This window comes from Macaca thibetana, chromosome 1 (assembly GCF_024542745.1).
Source record: "Macaca thibetana thibetana isolate TM-01 chromosome 1, ASM2454274v1, whole genome shotgun sequence".
Lineage (NCBI taxonomy): Eukaryota > Metazoa > Chordata > Mammalia > Primates > Cercopithecidae > Macaca > Macaca thibetana.
Genome location: NC_065578.1, coordinates 120285549 through 120305400, shown reverse-complemented (window position 1 = coordinate 120305400; position 19852 = coordinate 120285549). Strand labels below are relative to the sequence as shown.

At 44.7% G+C, this 19852-nt stretch overlaps 1 protein-coding gene, 1 non-coding gene and 1 pseudogene across 3 annotated transcripts in view; 2 read left to right on the top strand and 1 right to left on the bottom strand.

Annotated features, from left to right (window-relative positions):
* Nucleotides 1–19852, top strand: part of LOC126931509 (neuroblastoma breakpoint family member 3-like) — an 833099-nt pseudogene that overhangs the window by 204436 nt on the left and 608811 nt on the right. The window lies entirely within an intron of this gene.
* The window catches only part of RBM8A (RNA binding motif protein 8A), a 165504-nt gene continuing 149867 nt past the window's right edge, over nt 4216–19852 (top strand). Inside the window, exon 1 of the mRNA XM_050751518.1 lies at nt 4216–4225. The gene's annotated coding sequence lies outside the window, so the exon portion shown is untranslated. The remainder of the gene's footprint in view (nt 4226–19852) is intronic.
* On the bottom strand, nt 19058–19221 carry LOC126944228 (U1 spliceosomal RNA). The gene has a single exon (XR_007721983.1). It is a non-coding gene; the product is annotated as a U1 spliceosomal RNA (small nuclear RNA).

The following is a 19852-nucleotide window of genomic DNA, read 5'->3' as shown; positions in this document are numbered from 1 at the left end:
TTGAGATGCTGTTAATCTGTGACCCTACCCCCAACCTTGTCCTTGCAAGAGCCATGTGCTGTGGTGACTCAAGGCTTAATGGATTTTGGGCTGTGCGGGATGTGCTTCGTTCAACAAGTGCCTGAAGGCAGCTTGCTGGTTAAAGGTCATCACCATTCTCTTAATCTCAAGTACCCGGGGACACGTACACGGTCAAAGGTCGCAGCGACCTCTGCCTAGGAAAGCTAGGTATTGTCAAAGGTTTCTCCCCATGTGATAGTCTGAAATAGGGCCTGGTGGGAAGAGAAGGACCTGATCCTCCCCCAGCCCGCCCTGGTGAAGGGTCTGTGCTGAGGAGGACTAGTACAACAGGAAAGAAGGCCTTTTGGCGGATATTGGCAGTTAAGATAGAGAAAAGCATCTGTCTCCTGCGCATCCCTGGGCAATGGAACATCTCGGTGTGAGACCCGATTGTAGGCTCTGTTTACTGAGATAGGAGAAAACCGCCTTAGGTGGGACAAAAGGTGGGACTTGCTGGAGCAATGCTGCTAAAAGGTTTATGGAGATGTCTGCATATGCATATCAAGGCACAGCATTTTCCTTTGAACTTATTCATGTCACAGAGATCTTTATCCATATGTCTTACTGCTGATTTTCTCCCTACAATGATCCTATTGTCCTGCCACTCCCTTATCTTTAAGATGGTAAAGAAAATTATCAACAAATACTAAGGGAACTCAGAGACCGGTGCCGGCGTGGATCCTCTGTATGCTGAGCGCCGGTCCCCTGGGCCCACTTTTTCTTTCTCTATACTTTGTCTCATTTCTTTTCTCAAGTGTCTCGTTCCACCTAACGAGAAACGCCCACAGGTGTGGAGGGGTAGGCCACCCCTTCAGTGGACCAGACATCCAGACTCCCTGAAAGGCTCGTGCGGAGGCACAGGCGGGATCTTCCGGAGGTGAGAATTGTTTTTTTATTGTAGCAGAATGGGGAGGAATTGAGGGGAAATGGAGATAGAACCTGAAAGATTCTCCAAACACGAGAACCTGTAGCTCCCCAAGCATAAGATGTCGCAGAACTAGACCAAAAACTAGGCTCCTGGGAACCCTAAAATCCTTGGAGGATCATGACCCTCTCTGTTCCTTTTGGCAAAGGACTTGCTTCCATTGTTTGTTCAATTGTTGGTGTTTGTTGAATAAATAAGACTATTTTCATGTGTCTTTGAAATTACTTTGGCTCATTTTATGGTTACAAATAATGGTGCAGTGATCATTCTTGTACACTTCTCATTGGCCATTTGTGTATTTCTATAGGATAGAGGCCTGGAGAGCAGTTGTTCCAGCATAGTGATTACAGTTTTTGTTTATTTATTTATTTATTTTTGAGACAGTCTCCCTCTGTCACCCAGGCTGTAGTGCTGTGGCACGATCTCACCTCACTGCAACCTCCGCCTCCCGGGTTCAAGCGAATCTCCTGCTTCAGCCTACCAAGTAACTGGGATTACAGGCCTGTGCGAGCCACCAAACTGGGCTAATTTTTGTATTTTTAGTAGAGATGGTGGTTTCACCGTTTTGGCCAAGCTGGTCTCAAACTCCTGACCTCAAGTGATCTGCCTGCCTTGGCCTCTCAAAGTGCTGGGATTACAGGCGTGAGCCACCGCACCCAGCGATTGCATGGTTTTTTTTATATCATTCTATTTTCTTTCCTTATTTGGCTTCTTAGGTGTAACTCTTTCTTTTGTTATGTCAGTGATGGGTTTAGGGTTTCTAGAATACATCTTTATCCGTCTGCCATCAAGTGACATTATACCTCCCCTTCTGGCCTTCATGCTAGTGTTGTCATGTAATTTGATTTTGGACATGTTATAAATCCCAACATCCAAGTACGTACATAGCAATTTTCAGTCGTCTCCATTTCTTTGTGTAGGTTCAGATTTCTATCTAGTATCCTTATCCTTACGCCTGGAGGGACTCCTTTAACATTTCTTGTAGTGTGGTTCGGTGAATTCTGTCATTTTTTGTATGTCTTTAAATGTTCTGATTTCAGTCACAATTTTGAAAGATATTTCAATTTGGCATAGAATTCTAGAATAACTTTTTTTCTCTCAGTACTTTAGGATTTTGCCACTTTGACGCTTTGTCATTGATATATCTTTACTGTTTTTGTAAAACTGGCATAAAGTGGGCTTCCTGTACTTGTTATGTAATTTTTGGATTGTGTATTTAAATTAAAAATATTAAACTAAAATGGCCTGGGCGAGGTGGTTCACGCTTGTAATCCCAGCACTTTGGGAAGGGGAGGCAGAGGATCGCTAGAGACCCAGAGTTAGAGACCACCCTGGACAAGATAGGAAGACCGTGTGTGTGTGTGTGTGTGTGTGTGTGTGTGTGTGTGTGTGTGTGTGTGTATTATATGTATGTATGTATATATAAGTCCTAGATTCACCGTAAGTTCCACCAACAGTGCGCTTAAAGTAAAATGTGCCCAACCTGAGGCCCAAACCTACATGCTGAAACGCAGTTTGTGTTTGTGAGACAATCTCAACAGCATTTGCTTTTCACAGCATAGTGTTTTTCCTGTTTTCCTCACAAGTGAATGTCTTCAGTGCAAAACCTGTCAGAATTCATTTCCTTTGCTAAAAAATTTTAAAATACTCCTACTTCAAGTGTGGGAAAAAGAAAGAGATCAGACTGTTACTGTGTCTGTGCAGAAAGAAGTAGACATAAGAGACTCCATTTTGTTCTGTACTAAGAAAAATTCTTCTGCCTTAAGATGTTGCTAATCTGTAACCCTACTCCCAACCCTGTCCTTGCAGAGACAAGGACTGTGCTGTGTTTACTCAAGGTTTAATGGATTTGGGGCTATGCAGGAAGTGCTTTGTTACACAAGTGCCTGAAGGCAGTATGCGTGTTAAAAGTCATCACCATTCTCTTAATCTCAAGTACCCAGGGACACAAACACTGCGGAAAGCCAGCAGGGACCTCTGCCTAGGAATGCTAGGTATTGTCCAAAGTTTCTCCCCATGTGATAGTCTGAAATATGGCCTTGTGGGAAGGGAAAAGACCTGATGGTTCCCCAGCCGGACACGGGTAAAGGGTCTGTGCTGAGGAGGATTAGTAAAAGAGGAAGGCCTCTTGGCAATTGAGATACAGGAAGGCATCTGTCTCCTGCTCGTCCCTGGGCAATGGAATGTCTCAGTGTAAAACCCAATTGTATGTTCTATTTACTGAGCTAGGAGAGAACAGCCTTAGGGCTGAAGGTGGGACGTGCTAGCGGCAATCCTGCTCTTTATGCACTGAAAATGTTTATGGAGATGTTTGCATATATGCATGTCAAAGCACAGCACTTTTCCTTAAACGTATTCATGTCACAGAGATCTTTATTCATATGTCTTTCTGCTGACCTTCTCCCTACTATGACTTTATTGTCCTGCCACTTCCCCTTTTCCAGATAGAAAAGATAATGATCAATAGACACTGAAGGAATTCAGAGACCGGTGCCGGTGCCAGCCCTCTGTATGCTGAGCGCGTGTCCGCTGGGCCCACTTTTTCTTCCTCTATACGTTGTCTCTATCTCATTTCTTTTCTCAAGTCTCTTGTTGCACCTGACAAGAAACGCCCGCAGGTGTGGAGGGGCAGGCCACCCCTTCATCTGGTGCCAAACGTGGGTGCTTTTCTCTAGGGTGAAGGTAACACTCCAGCGTGGTCATTGAGGACAAGTCGACGAGAGACTCCCGAGTACGTCTACAGTCAGCCTTGCGGTAAGCTTGTGCGCTTGGAAGAACCCAGGGTAACAATGGGGCAAACTAAAAGTAAATATGCCTCTTATCGCAGCTTTATTAAAATTATTTTAAAAAGAGGGGGAGTTAGAGTCTCTACAAAAAATCTAACTACGCTGTTTCAAACAATAGAACAATTTTGCCCATGGTTTCCAGAACAGGGAACCTTAGATCTAAAAGACTGGGAAAAAATTGGCAAAGAATTAAAACAAGCAAGTAGGGAAGGTAAAATCATCCCACTTACAGTATGGAACGATTGGGTCATTATTAAAGTAGCTTTAGAACCGTTTCAAACAGAAGAAGATAGCGTTTCAGTTTCTGATGTCCCTGAAAGCTGTGTAATAGATTGTGAAAAAGAGGCAGGGATAGAATCCCGGAAAGGAATGGAAAGTTCACATTGTAAATATGTAGCAGAGCCACTAATGGCTCGGTCGACACAAAATGTTAACAATAATCAATTACAGGGGGTGATATATCCAGAAACATTAAAATTAGAAGAAAAAGGTCCAGAATTAGCAGAGCCATCAGCGTCCAAGACACGATATCAGCTGGTAGAAAATAAGACCCAGCCACCAGTAGCCTATCAATACTGGCCGCCAGCCGGACTTCAGTATCCGCCGCCCCCAGAAAGTCAGTATGGACAGCCAGAAATGTTTCCAGCACCACCTATTGGGCAGGGTGGTGCATTATATAAAATTATTGATAAGGCAAGAAAACAAGGAGATATTCAGGCTTGGCCAGTCCCAGTAATATTAGAATCAAGACCACCTGGAGAAGGGGCCCAAGAGGGAGAGCCTCCCACAGCTGAGGCCAGATATGAGTCCTTTTCTATAAAAATGCTAAAAGATATCAAAGAGGGAGTAAAACAGTACGGACCCAACTCTCCTTACGTGAGAACATTATTAGATTCCATTGCTCATGGACATAGACTCATTCCTTATGATTGGGAGATTCTGGCAAAATCCTCACTCTCACCCTCTCAATTTTTACAATTTAAGACTTGGTGGATTGATGGGGCACAAGAACAGGTCCGAAGAAATAGGACTGCCAGTCCTCCAGTTAACATAGACATAGATCAACTATTAGGAACAGGTCAAAATTGGAGCACTGCTAGTCAACAAGTAATACTGCAAAATGAGACCATTGAGCAAATTAGGGCTGTCTGCCTTAGGGCCTGGGAGAAAATTCAAGACCCAGGAACCACCTGCCCCTCATTCAATACAATAAGACAAGGCTCTAAAGAGCCCTACCATGATTTTGTGGCAAGGCTTCAAGATGCTGCTCAAAAGTCAATTGCGGATGAGAATGCCCGTAAGGTTGTAGTGGAGTTGATGGCATATGAAAACGCCAATCCTGAGTGTCAATCAGCCATTAAGCCATTAAAAGGAAGAGTCCTGGCAGGATCGGATGTAATCTCAGAGTACATAAAAGCCTGTGATGGAATTGGAGGAGCTATGCATAAAGCTATGCTTATGGCTCAAGCAATCACAGGAGTTGCTTTAGGAGGACAAGTTAGAATATTCTGGGGAAAATGTTATGATTGTGGTCAAATTGGTCATCTAAAAAAGAATTGCCCAGTCTCAAATAAACAAAATAGAACTACTCAAGCTACAACAACAACAGATAAACAGCCACCTGGCCTATGTCCAAGATGTAAAAAAGGAAAACATTGGGCTAATCAATGTCGTTCTAAATTTGATAAAAATGGGCAACCACTGTCGGGAAACGAGAAGAGGGGCCAGCCTCAGGCCCCGCAACAAACTGGGGCATTCCCAGTTCAGCCCTTTTTTCCTCTGGGTTTTCAGGGACAACAACCCCTACTGTCACAAGTGCCTCAGGGAATAAGCCATTTACCACAATACAGCAATTGTCACCTCTCACAAGTGGCAGTGCAGCAGTAGATTTATGCACCATACAAGCAGTCTCTCTGCTTCCAGGGGAGCTCCCACAAAAAATCCCCACAGGGGCATACGGCCCATTGCCTGAGGGGACTGTAGGACTAATCTCAGGAAGATCAAGTTTAAATCTAAAAGGAGTTCAAATTCATACTGGTGTGGCTGATTCAGACTATAAAGGCGAAATTCAATTGGTTATTACTTCCTCAATTCTTTGGAGTGCCAGTCCAGGAGACAGGATTGCTCAACTATTACTCCAGCCTTTAAAGTTGGAAACAGTGAGATAAAAAGAACAGGAGGGTTTGGAACCACTGATCCGGCAGGAAAGGTTGCATATTGGGCAAGTCAGGTCTCTAAGAGCAGACCTGTGTGTAAGGCCATTATTCAAGGAAAACAGTTTGAAGGGTTGGTAGACACTGGAGCAGATGTCTCTGTCATTTCTTTAAATCAGTGGCCAAAAAATTGGCCTAAACAAAAGGCTGTTACAGGACTTGTCGGCGTAGGCACAGCTTCAGAAGTGTATGAAAGTGCTATGATTTTACATTGCTTAGGGCTAGATAATCAAGAAAGTACTGTTCAGCCAATGATTACTTTAATTCCTGTTAATCTATGGGGTCAAGATTTGTTACAACAAAGGGGGTGAAAAATCATTATGCCCGTTCCATTATACAGCCCCATGAGTCAAAAAATCATGACTAAGATGGGATATATACCAGGAAAAGGACTAGGAAAAAATGAAAATGACATTAAAGTCCCAATTGAGACTGAGGGAAATCAAGAAAGAAAAGGAATAGGGTATCCTTTTTAGGGGCAGCCACTGTAGAGCCTCCTAAACCCATTCTATTAACTTGGAGAACAGAAAAACCAGTATGGGTAAATCAGTGGCCGCTACCAAAACAAAAACTGGAGGCTTTACATTTATTAGCAAAGGAACAATTAGAAAAGGGACACATTGAGCTTTCATTCTCGCCTTGGAATTCTCCTGTGTTTGTAATTCAGAAAAAAATCCAGCAGATGGCGGATGTTAACTGACTTAAGAGCTGTAAATGCTGTAGTTCAACTCGTGGGGCCTCTTCAACCCGGACTGCCCTCCCCAGCCATGATTCCAAAAGACTAGTCTTTAATTATAATTGATCTGAAGGATTGCTTTTTTACCATTCCTCTGGCAGAGCAGAATTGTGAAAAATTTGCGTTTACTATACGAGCCATAAATAATAAAGAACCAGCCACCAGGTTTCAGTGGAAAGTGTTACCTCAGGGAACGCTTCATAGTCCAACTATTTGTCAGACTTCCCTAGGTCAAGCTCTTCAACCAGTTAGAGACAAATGTTCAGATTGTTACATCATTCACTATATTGATGATATTTTATGTGCTGCAGAAACGAGACAAATTAAATTGACTGTTACACATTTCTGCAAGCAGAGGTTGCCAACGCAGGACTGACAAGGGCATCTGATAAGATTCAGACCTCTACTCCTTTTCATTATTTAGGGATGCAGATAGAAAGTAGAAAAATTAAGCCACAAAAAATAGAAATGAGAAAAGACACATTAAAAGCATTAAATGACTTTCAAAAATTGCTAGGCGATATTAATTGGATTCGGCCAACTCTAGGCATTCCTACTTAGGCCATGTCAAATTTGTTCTCTATCCTAAGAGGAGACCCAGACTTAAATAATAAAAGAATATTAACCCCGGAGGCACAAAAGAAATTAAATTAGTGAAAGAAAAAATTCAGTCAGCACAAATAAATAGAATAGATCCCTTAGCCCCACTCCAACTTTTGATTTTTGCTACTGTACATTCTCCAACAGGCAGCATCGTTCAAAATACTGATCTTGTGGAGTGGTCGTTCCTTCCTCACAGTACAATTAAGACTTTTACATTGTACTTGGATCAAATAGCTACGTTAATTGGTCAGGCAAGATTACGAATAATAAAATTGTGTGGAAATGACCCAGACAAAATAGTTGTTCCTTTAACCAAGAAACAAGCTAGACAAGCCTTTATCAATTCTGGTGCATGGCAGATTGGTCTTGCTGATTTTGTGGGAATTGTTGATAATCATAGCCTGAAAACAAAAATCTTCCAGGTTTTAAAATTGACTACTTGGATTTTACCTAAAATTACCAGACACGAACCTTTAGAAAATGCTCATTTACTGATGGTTCCAGCAATGGAAAAGCGACTTACACAGGGCCAAAAGAGCGAGTAATCAAAACTCAATATCAGTCTGCTCAAAGAGCAGACTTGGTTGCAGTCATTACAGTGTTACAAGATTTTAATCAACCTGTTAATATTATATCAGATTCTGCATATGTAGTACAGGCTACAAGGGATGTTGAGATAGCTCTAATTAAATATAGCATGGATGATCAGTTAAACCAGCTGTTCAATTTATTACAACAAACTGTAAGAAGGAGGAATTTTCCATTTTATTTTACTCATGTTCAAGCACACACTAATTTACCAGGACCTTTAACTGAAGCAAATGAACAAGCTGAGTTACTGATATCCTCTGCATTCATAAAAGCACAAGAACTTCATGCTTTGACTCATGCAAATGCAGCAGGATTAAAAAACAAATTTGATGTCACATGGAAACAGGCAAAAGATACTGTACAACATTGCACCCAGTGTCAAGTCCTAAACCTGCCCACTCAAGACGCAGGAGTTAATCCCAGAGGTCTGTGTCCTAATGTATTATGGCAAATGGATATTACACATGTACCTTCATTTGTACATTTGTACGTTGAACAAATTATCATGGGTTCATGTAACAGTTGATACTTATTCACATTGCATATGGGCAACCTGCCAGACAGGAGAAAGTAATTCCCATGTTAAAAAACATTTATTATCTTGTTTTGCTGTCATGGGAATTCCAGAAAAAATTAAAACTGACAATGGACCAGGATACTGTAGTAAAGTTTTCCAAAGATTCTTTTTTTTTTTTTTTTTTTTTTTTTTTGAGACAGAGTCTCGCTCTGTCACCCAGGCTGGAGTGCAGTGGCCGGATCTCAGCTCACTGCAAGCTCCGCCTCCCGGGTTCACGCCATTCTCCCACTTCAGCCTCCCGAGTAACTGGGACTACAGGCGCCCGCCACCTCGCCTGGCTAGTTTTTTGTATTTTTTAGTAGAGACGGGGTTTCACCATGTTAGCCAGGATGGTCTCGATCTCCTGACCTCGTGATCCACCCATCTCGGCCTCCCAAAGTGCTGGGATTACAGGCTTGAGACCCCGCGCCCGGCCTCCAAAAATTCTTAATCAGTGGAAAATTACACATACTACAGGAATTCCTTATAATTCCCAAGGACAGGCCATCGTTGAAAGAACGAATAGAACACTCAAAACTCAGTTAATTAAACAAAAAGAAGGGGGAGAGACAGTAAGGAGTGTACCACTCCTCAGATGCAACTTAATCTAACACTCTATACTTTAAATTTTTTAAGCATTTATAGAAATCAGACTACTACTTCTGCAGAACATCTTACTGGTAAAAAGAACAGCCCACATGAAGGGAAACTGATTTGGTGAAAACACAACAAAAATAAGACGTGGGAAATAGGGAAGGTGGTAACCTGGGGAAGAGGTTTTGCTTGTGTTTCACCAGGAGAAAATCAGCTTTCTGTTTGGATACCCACTAAACATTTGAAGTTCTGCACGTCCACGGAGACAGAAACACCGCAATCAAGCACCATTGACTCGCAAGATGAACAAAGTGGCGATAGCAGAAGAACAGATGAAGTTGCCATCCACCAAGAAGGCGGAGCCACCAACTTGGGCACAATTAAACAAGCTGATACAGTTAGCTGAAAAAAGCCTAGAGGACACAAAGGTGACACAAACCCCAGAGAATATGCTGCTTGCAGCTTTAATGATTCTATCAACGGTGGTAAGTCTCCCCATGCCTGCAGGAGCAGCTGCAGCTAATTATACCTACTGGGCCTATGTGCCTTTCCCGCCCTTAATTTGGGCAGTTACATGGATGGATAATCCTATTGAAGTATATGTTAATAATAGTGTGTGGGTACCTGGTCCCACAGATGATCGTTGCCCTGCCAAACCGGAGGAAGAAGGAATGATGATAAATATTTCCACTGGGTATCGTTATCCTCCTATTTGCCTAGGGAGAGCACCAGGATGTTTAATGCCTGCTATTCAAAATTGGTTGGTAGAAGTACCTACTGTCAGTCCCACCAGTAGATTTACTTATCACGTGGTAAGTGGAATGTCACTCAAACCACAGGTAAACTATTTACAAGACTTTTCTTATCAAAGATCATTAAAATTTAGGCCAAAAGGGAAACCTTGCCCCAAGGAGATTTCCAAAGAATCAAAAGATTTAGTTTGGGAAGAATGTGTGGCCGATAGTGCGGTGATGTTACAAAACAATACATTTGGAACTGTTATAGATTGGGTGCCTCGAGGTCAATTCTATCACAATTGCACAGGACAAACTCAATTCTGTCCCAGTGCACTAGTGAGTCCAACTGTTGATAGTGACTTAACAGAAAATTTAGACAAACATAAGCACAAAAAATCAGTCTTTCTACCCTTGGATATGGGGAGAAAAGGGAATCTCTACTCCTAGACCAAAAATAATAAGTCCTGTTTTTGGTCCTGAACATCCAGAATTATGGAGGCTTACTGTAGCTTCATACCGCCTTAGAATTTGGTCTGGAAACCAAATTATAGAAACAAGAGATTATAAGCCATTTTACTCTATCAACCTAAATTCCAGTCTAACAGTTCCTTTACAAAGTTGTGTAAAGCCCCTGTTAGTCATAGGAAATATAGTTATTAAACCAGACTCCCAAACTATAACTTGTGAAATTGCAGATTGTTTACTTGCATTGATTCGACTTTTGATTGGCAGCACCATATTCTGCTAGTGAGAGCAAGAGAAGGCCTGTGGATCCCTGTGTCCGTGGACCAACCATGGGAGGCCTCACCATCCATCCATATTTTGACTGAAGTATTAAAAGGCGTTTTAAATAGATCCAAAATATTCATTTTTACTTTAATTGCAGTGATTATGGGATTAATTGCAGTCACAGCTACAGCCGCTGTGGCAGGAGTTGCATTGCACTCTTCTGTTCAGACAGTAAGCTTTGTTGACAATTGGCAAAAGAATTCCACAAGGTTGTGGAATTCACAATCTGGTATCGATCAAAAATTGGCAAATCAAATCAATGATCTTAGACAAACTGTCATTTGGATGGGAGATAGACTCATGAACTTGGAACATCGTTTCCAGTTACAGTGTGACTGGAATACGTCAGATTTTTTTATTACACCCCAAGTTTATAATGAGTCTAAACATCACTGGGACATGGTTAGATGCCATCTACAGGAAAGAGAAGATAATCTCACTTTAGACATTTCTAAATCAAAAAAACAAATTTTTGAAGCCTCTCAAGGTCACTTAAATGTTGTACCTGGAGCTGAGGCGTTAGATCAAGTGGCAAAAAATCTTTTGGATTAAACCCCACGACTTGGATTAAGTCTATTGAGAACTCTACTGCAGTAAATTTTGGAATTATGTGTCTCTGTTTAATCGGCTTATTTTTAGTGTGCCGAACCAGTCGAAGAATCCTACATCAGAATCGAGAGAATGAACAAGCCTTCATCGCCATGGCACATTTATATAGAGGAAAAGGGAGGGAGAATGTTGCGGGAAGTCAGGGACCTTGAACGCAGAGACTGGCTGAAGCCATGGCAGAAAAACATAAAATGTGAAGATTTCATGGACATTTATTAGTTCTCCCAAGTTAATACTTTTATAATTTTTTTATGTCTGTCTTTACTTTAATCTCTTAATCCCATCATCTTCTTTGTAAACTGAGGAGGATATATGTCACCTCAGGACCCTGTGATGATTGCCTTAACTGCACAAATTGTTTGTGGAGCATGTGTGTTTGAACAATATGAAATCTAGGCATCTTAAAAAAAGAATAAGATAACAGCAATGTTCAGGGAACAAGGGAGGCAACCTTGAACTGGCCGCCGGTGAGCCGGACGGAACAGAGCCATATTTCTTCTCTTTTCTTATGCAAATAGGAGAAATATCGCTGAATTCTTTTTCTCAGCAAGGAACATCCCTGAGAAAGAGAATGCGCTCTAAGGGTAGGCCTATAAACGACCCCCTTGGAAGCGTGCCGCCTTTTACGGTTGAAGCCGAAGGGATGAAATAAGCCCCGGCCTCCTGTAGTGCTCCCAGGCTTATTAGGACGAGGAAATTCCCACCTAATAAATTTTGGTCAGACAGGTTGTCTGCTCTCAAACCCTGTTTCCTGATGAGATGTTATCAATGACAATGTGTGCCCAAAATTTCATTTTTAATTTTAACACCATCCTGTGATCTCATCCTGCCTCCACTTGCTTTGTGATATTCTATTACTTTGTGAAGTATGTAATCTCGGTGTCATGATGACAATGGTGGTTTTGTTGAAAAGAAAAGGGGGAAATGTGGGGAAAAGAAAGAGAGATCAGCCTGTTACTGTGTCTATATAGAAAGAAGTAGACATAAGCGACTCCATTTTGTTCTGTATTTGAGATGCTGTTAATCTGTGACCCTACCCCCAACCTTGTCCTTGCAAGAGACATGTGCTGTGGTGACTCAAGGTTTAATGGATTTTGGGCTGTGTGGGATGTGCTTTGTTAAACAAGTGCCTGAAGGCAGCTTGCTGGTTAAAAGTCATCACCATTCTCTTAATTTCAACTACCCAGGGACACGTACAAGGCCAAAGGTGGCAGGGACCTCTGCCTAGGAAAGCTAGGTATTGTCCAAGGTTTCTCCCCATGTGATAGGCTGAAACAATGCTGCTAAAAGGTTTATGGAGATGTTTGCATATGCATCTCAAGGCACAGCAATTTCCTTTAAACTTACTCATGTCACAGAGATTTTTGTTCATATGTCTTACTGCTGATTTCCTCCCTACAATGATCCTATTGTCCAGCCACTCCCTTATCTTTAAGATGGTAAAGATAATTATCAATAAATACTGAGGGAACTCAGAGACCGGTGCCAGCGTGGGTCCTCTGTAAGCTGAGCGCTGGTCCCCTGGGCCCACTTTCTCTTTCTCTATACTTTGTCTGTGTGTCTCATTTCTTTTCTCAAGTCTCTCGTTCCACCTAACGAGAAACACCCACAGGTGTGGAGGGGCAGGCCACCCCTTCATACTGGGGGCTCCACTGTAGTAAATTTCAGAATTATGTTTCTCTGTTTAATCTGCTTGTTTTTAGTGTGCCATACCAGTCAAAGAATCTTGCATCAAAATCGAGAGAACGAACAAGCCTTCATTGCCATGGCACATTTATATAAAAAGAAAGGGAGAGATGTTGTGGGAAGTCAGGGACCCCGAATGGAGGGACCGGCTGGGGCCATGGCAGAAGAACATAAATTGTGAAGATTTCATGGACATGTATCAGTTCCCCAAATTAATACTTTTATAATTTCTTACGCCTGTCTACTGCAATCTCTGAACATAAATTGTGAAGATTTCATGGACACTTATCACCTCCCCAATCAATACCCTTGTGATTTCCTATGCCTGTCTTTTCTTTAATCGCTTAATCCTGTCATCTTCTTTGTAAGCTGAGGAGGATGTATGTTGCCTCAGGACCCTGTGATGATTGAGTTAACTGCACAAATTGTTTGTAGAGCATGTGTGTTTGAACAATATGAAATCTGGGCATCCTGAAAAAAGAACAGGATAACAGCGATGTTCAGGGAACAAGGGAAGCAACCTTGAACTGACTGCCGGTGACTCGGACGGAACAGAGCCATATTTCTCTTCTTTCTTTGGCAAATAGGAGAAATATTGCTGAATTCTTTTTCTCAGCAAGGAACATCCCTGAGGAAGAGAATGCGCCCTGAGGGTAGGCCTATAAACGACCCCCTGGGGGTGGCCACCTTTGGTCAAAGACGAAGGGATGAAATAAGCCCCGGTCTCCTGTAGCGCTCCCAGGCTTATTAGGACGAGGAAATTCCCGCCTAATAAATTGTGGTTGGACCGGTTGCCTGCTCTCAAACCCTGTTTCCTAATAAGATGTTATCAATGACAATGTGTGCCCGAAACTTCATTAGCAATTTTAATTGCACCCCATCCTGTGGTCCTGTGCCTCAGAAACTGAGGCAATTGCAGGAGTTGCTGATGGCCTCGCAAATCTTAACCCTGTCGCTTGGGTTAAGACCATTGGAAGTACTATTGTAAAATTTCATATTGATCCTTGTGTGCCCGTTCTGTCTGTTGTTAGTCCGCAGGTATACCCAGCAGTTCCAGAGAGACGGCGACCATCAAGAATGAGCCATGAACGATGGCAGTTTTGTTGAAAAGGGGGAAATGTGGGGAAAAGAGAGATCAGACTGTTACTGTGTCTATGTAGAAAGAAGTAGACATGAGACTCCATTTTGTTCTGTACGAAGAAAAATTATACTGCCTTGAGATGCTGTTAATCTCTAACCCTACCCCCAACCCTGTCCTTGCAGAGACATGTGCTGTGTCTATTCAAGGTTTAATGGATTTAGGACTGTGCAGGCTGTGCTTTGTTAAACAAGTGCCTTTGATGCGCCATGCACATCAAAGCACAGCACTTTTCCTTAAACTTATTCATGTCTTTCTGCTGACTTCCCTACTATGACCCTATTGTCCTGCCACTTACCCTTTTCCGAGATGGTAAAGATAATGATCAATAAATACTGAGGGAACTCAGAGACTGTTGCCCACGCCAGTCCTCTGTATGCTGAGCGCCTGTCTGCTGGGCCCACTTTTTCTTTCTCTATACTTTGTCTCTGTGTCTGATTTCTTTTCTCAAGTCTCTCATTCCACCTGACAAGAAACGCCCACAGGTGTGGAGGAGCAGGCCACCCCATCGTGCATTAACAATATACTTCTCAGTTGCATCCCTGGAATCCATGGGAAGCCCAGGAGAGCCCATCAAGTGCTACAGGGTCAAGCCCAAACAGAACAGGACCAGACATGGCTTCCTCACTAGGAGCCAGGCCAAAGTCACCTCCTTCGGTACCAATGGAGGCTGGAACTTGGTTCACCTGCAACGGGAGAACCCGGCCCAGAAGGCATCGACTTATCTTCATGGTGCCTTCAGATACAAAATCATCTAGGATTTCTTTTCTCTTTGATCTACTTCCAACTCTCCCTTTGTATTTATTTATTTATTTGAGAGGGAGTCTTGCTGTGTTGCCCAGGCTAAAGCATAGTGGGGCAATCTCAGCTCACCACAACCTCCGCCTCCTGGGTTCTAGGAATTCCCCTGCCTCAGCCTCCTGAGTAGCTGGGATTACAGGCGCTCCTCTTGTAGCCTCACCCGGCTACTTGTATTTTTAGCAGAGATGGGTTTCACTGTCTTGGCCAGGCTGGTCTCAAACTCGTGACTTGTGATCCACCCACCTCCGCCTCCCAAAGTGCTGGGATTGCAGGCATGAGCGACCGCACCTGGCCCTCCTTTTCTATTTCTTCAAGACCTTTTGGGATCCCTCATGCACAGGACCTAAGGGGGTGGTGCCCTTCCCTACTGGTCCCTCCCTGCCTAGTGTCTTCGGAGCCCTAACTCACCCAAACGTTACTGCCCCCCCCCCCCCCCATGACAGTGAGAGAACCAAAGAGGGCGGCGGTTACGGTGGGAACCACAGGGTCACCGCGGACCGGCGCTTCTAGCAACTTGAATAAATGCCCCCTGAAGCTTCTCTTCAAGTCACAGGGAAGAGGAAGGTGGCTGCTGGCCCTGCAGCAGAAGCCACGTGGAGAGAAGTTGGCCCTGCCCCTGGTCCTTGAAAACAGGTTTGGCCAGGCTGATTTTGACAGGTAGGCCCAAAGAAAAGACTCAAGGGCAGACCAAACTCTGATCCCAAGATTAAGGGCTTTCAAACGTCTAATCGTTTTCAGGTTGGTCAGTAGAATCGATTCCACCTTCATCAGGAGATTCCTTTGCCAAAATTCAGAGACCTGGGGTTCCTGCTGCTTGCCCCACAGAAAGCCAATCACTGAGACGATTATTGCCAAGGAAGAGGCTTTAGTAGGGTGCTGCGGAAGAGGAGATGAGAACTCAGTCTCAAATCCATCTCCCTGACCAACCAATACCAGAGGCTTAGATGGCCGAAAGAAATGTAACAATGTGTAAGAAAACAGGAACTTTGGCCAGGCGCCGTGGCCCACGCCTGTAATCCCAGCACTTGGCCAGGCGCAGTGGCTCATGCCTGTAATCCCAACACTTTGGGAGGCCAAGATGGGCAGATCACGAGGTCAGGAGATCGAGACCATCCTGGCTAACATGGTGAAACCCCGTCTCTACCAAAAATACAAAAAGAAAGTAGCCGGGCATGGTGGCGGGTGCCTGTATTCCCAGCTACTCGGGAGGCTGAGGCAGAATTGCTTGAACCTGGGAGGTGGAGCTTGCAGTGAGCCAAGATCACACTATTGCACTCCAGCCTGGGAGACAGAGCAAGATACCAGTCTCAAAAAAAAAAAAAAAAGAAGAAAAGAAAACAGGAACTAGGGAGGGGCAAGGAAGCAATCATGATGAATGAGGGGTCCAGCATCTCATTGTCTGGGTGACTTTCAGTTCTTTGATATCTTTTTTGAGAGGCCTGAAGGAAGGAACTCAAATAAAACACATATTAAATTTCAAGCTTTAAGATCAGAAGGGTCCATTTCTATGTTTATCCAAAAATCTACATATGGGACTATTGGGTGGGTTTCAGACCAAGAAAAAGAAAGAGTGCTCATATCAAAGTCTGCAGTTCACCAAAGAGAAAACATAATTTTCCGACCAATAGGATGTATAAGGTCAAAGAACGACCAGCCTACAGTACTGTTTATTGGCCTGAGCATAGGGAAGGATGAAGTTGCACCAACGAAATGGGATTAAGCTGCAGGTGCAGGCTAGGCGCGGTGGCTCACACCTGTAATCCCAGCACTCAGGGAGGCTAAGGTGGGTGGATCACTTGAGATGGGGAGTTTGAGAGCAGCCTGACCAACATGGTGAAACCTCGTCTCTAATAAAAATACAAAAATTAACCGGGCGTCATGGCGGGCACCTGTAATCCCAGCTACTAGGGAGGCTGAGGCAGGAGAATTGCTTGAACCTGGGAGATGGAGGTTTTAATGAGCCGAAATTGTGCCGCTGCACTCCAGCCTGGGCAACAGACCGAGACACCTTCTCAAACAAAAATTTTTTAAAAAGCGGCAGGTGGAAAAAAATCTGGGTTTTGGTTCAGAGCCCCTGGGGCCTTTCCTCAGTAGTTTTCTCTTTCCTTGAAAAAGGAACCCGGTCTCAGTTTCTGCATCTCTCTGAGTGCTTTTGGAGATTGAGGATGGTGAGGTCTCAGTGCTTGGTCCCCTTCTAACTCTGGGTACCTCCCCTCCCGTGGGTCAACCTGGTCCAGTGCACAGGCCCCAGCTTCAACGACCATCTTCCCCCACCCTTTGCTCCTAGCAAAGGCCATTTCTAGGTCAGTTGTGAGGTACAGCCAGGACAGGACAGCTGGCTCCGAGATTTTTGGCTCTGGAAGGCCCTGAGTGCTGTGGTCCCCCAGAAGGCTGTCTCCCTCTTGTGGAGGAAGTGACCCCCGCTGGAGAAAGTGTGGAGGGAAGCGAGTGCACTTGCACGAGGGAACTGAGGCAAGCGGTAGTTCTCGGCTCTCAGTGCAAAAGACATTTGTCATCTGAGAGGCTGGACTCAGTTATTATAATTTTCAATTTTGTCAATAAAAACTGAGTCAATAAAAACTTACTTGTAGAAACCTCCTCACAAGACCTCCCATCTTACATTCCAGGGAGAATAGCAGGGTATTCCGCCAAGACAGGTTAGACTGCGGTTCTGATCTGCAGGCCTCGATGACCTGCGCAGGGGCACCAGGGCACGGGCAAAGCCCTTCCCCTACACAAAGCAAGCGTGTTATGTCTACAACCGAACGGGGGCACTAAGAGCCCCCAAAATGCACTGTTTTCATTCCAAAGAAAACCACCAGTTCTGAGTACAACTTCTATCTGGCTCTTTTAGCTGAGTACACGTTTCCTCAGCACAGAAATCCTGCAAACTCCCGTGAAAGCTGTGGTGAAAAGCAGGAGCTGCACCTACGTGCAAGATGGATCACACCTGTAATCCAAGCCCTTCAGAAAGCTGGGCGGATCACTTGAGCCCAGGAGTTGGAGCCCAGCCTGAGCAGAATGGTGAAACCTCTACGAAAAAAGAAAAAAAAGAAAGAGGAAGGCCGGGCGCAGTGGCCCAAGCCTGTAATCCCAGCACTTTGGGAGGCCGAGACGGGCGGATCACGAGGTCAGGAGATCGAGACCATCCTGGCTAACACGGTGAAACCCCATCTCTACTAAAAAATACAAAAAACTAGCCGGGCGAGGTGGTGGGCGCCTGTAGTCCCAGCTACTCGGGAGGCTGAGGCAGGAGAAAGGCGTGAACCCGGGAGGCGGAGCTTGCAGTGAGCTGAGATCCGGCAGCTGCACTCCAGCCTGGGCGACAGAGCCAGACTCCGTCTCAAAAAAAAAAAAAAAAAAAAAAAAAAAAGAGAGAGAGAGAGAGAAAGAAAGAAAAAGAAAGGAAACAGAAAGAAAAGAAAGAAAATAAATACAAGAAAAAGAAAAAACTAGCCGTGCGTGGTGGCGTGTGGTTGTCCTACTCGGGAGCCTGAGATGGGAAGATTGGGCCACTTCTCCAGCCTGGGCGGTACGCCGAGACGCTTGTCTCAGGGGGAGAAAAAAAAACAAAACAAAACACAGAGGCTAAGAGGTAACTCTGAGGACAGCGGAAAACACCAAAGTTTTTTTGTATTTTGTGTTTTTTTTTTTTCTTTTGAGATGGAGTCTCGCTCTGTCACCCAGGCTAGAGTGCGGTGGTGCGATCTCGGATCACTGCAAGCTCCACCTCCCGGATTCACGCCATTCTCCTGCCTCAGCCTCTGGGGTAGCTGGGACTACAGGCGCCCGCCACCGCGCCCGGTTAATTTTTTGTATTTTAGCCAGGATGGTCTCGATCTCCTGACCTCGAAATCCGCCCACCTCGGCCTCCCAAAGTGCTGAGATTACAGGCGTGAGCCACCGCGCCCGGTGGGAAAACACCAAAGTTTCTAAGAGATATTAGAAGCCCTGGGACCGCAGAACAAACTAGAAAACTGCCCGGCCTAGGTACCTGAGCTCCGCCTAACATGTACCGCAGCGTCTAACCTGGGAGACCACCCAGAGACGGAAACTCGCCTTCCAAGAAAATGAGTAGCAGCTGTATCTGGCCCCGAATGTGAACTCGTAAAATAAAGCCCAAGTCACGCGAAAAGAAACAGCTGACTACACAGAACACAACCATGAGATAAAACACTGCAGACGAAGCAACGAACACTAGCGTCAGAGCTATTATTTAAATCACAATAACAACAAGAGAAACCGCGAACGCAGTCCCCCACTACCACAAATTATGCAGTCGAGTTTCCCACATTTGGGGAAATCGCAGGAGTCAGCACATCCAGAATACAATGGATAAGCCTGGCCCTGGAAAAACCACCTTCGTGATCATCGTATCTCCCCTGCCAGGTAAGTAGAACCTTTTACCTTCCGCCCTGCCACAGCCTCACATGCCTCACCCTTTTCACACATGGTTACTTGCCCCGCGCACTCCCGAGCCCTCCTAGCCCTGACACACAGCTGGAACTCTAGTTCCGACCCGCGGTCCCAGACTCGCTCCCACAGCACGGGAACTCCTTCGTGGCGAAGCAGCAGGCGGCGAAGCGGCAGCCCCTGCGCTGCCTCATCTACATAGAAGTCGCCCTCTCCGTGATGTCACCGACAACGCCTTTCCCAGTCCCCGTCTGCTCTTCCGCCCCACCCTCCGCCAACTCAGCCGATCAACCCGCTCCCGGTGCTGGCGGGGGAAGTGACAGTCTGCCTCTCCCTCCTTTTCCTCCTGCCATTGTTCTTCGGGGAGGTGCGCAGAGACCCCGAATCTGGCCTTCCCCAAAGAGGTTGATACTTGACTTGTGTCCTGCAGATAACCCTTCTGGCAGCCAACTGGAAGCTTGTGCACCCTTCTTCAGATAATGTATTTTAATGCGCAGACTAGAACATTTAGGATTACAAAGAAAACCGTTTCCTTTCAAACCTGTTTATCTTTGTGATGTAGCATTCCGCTTCAAGTTGAAAGCCGTTCAATGTCAGAGAGAAAACATACCTATG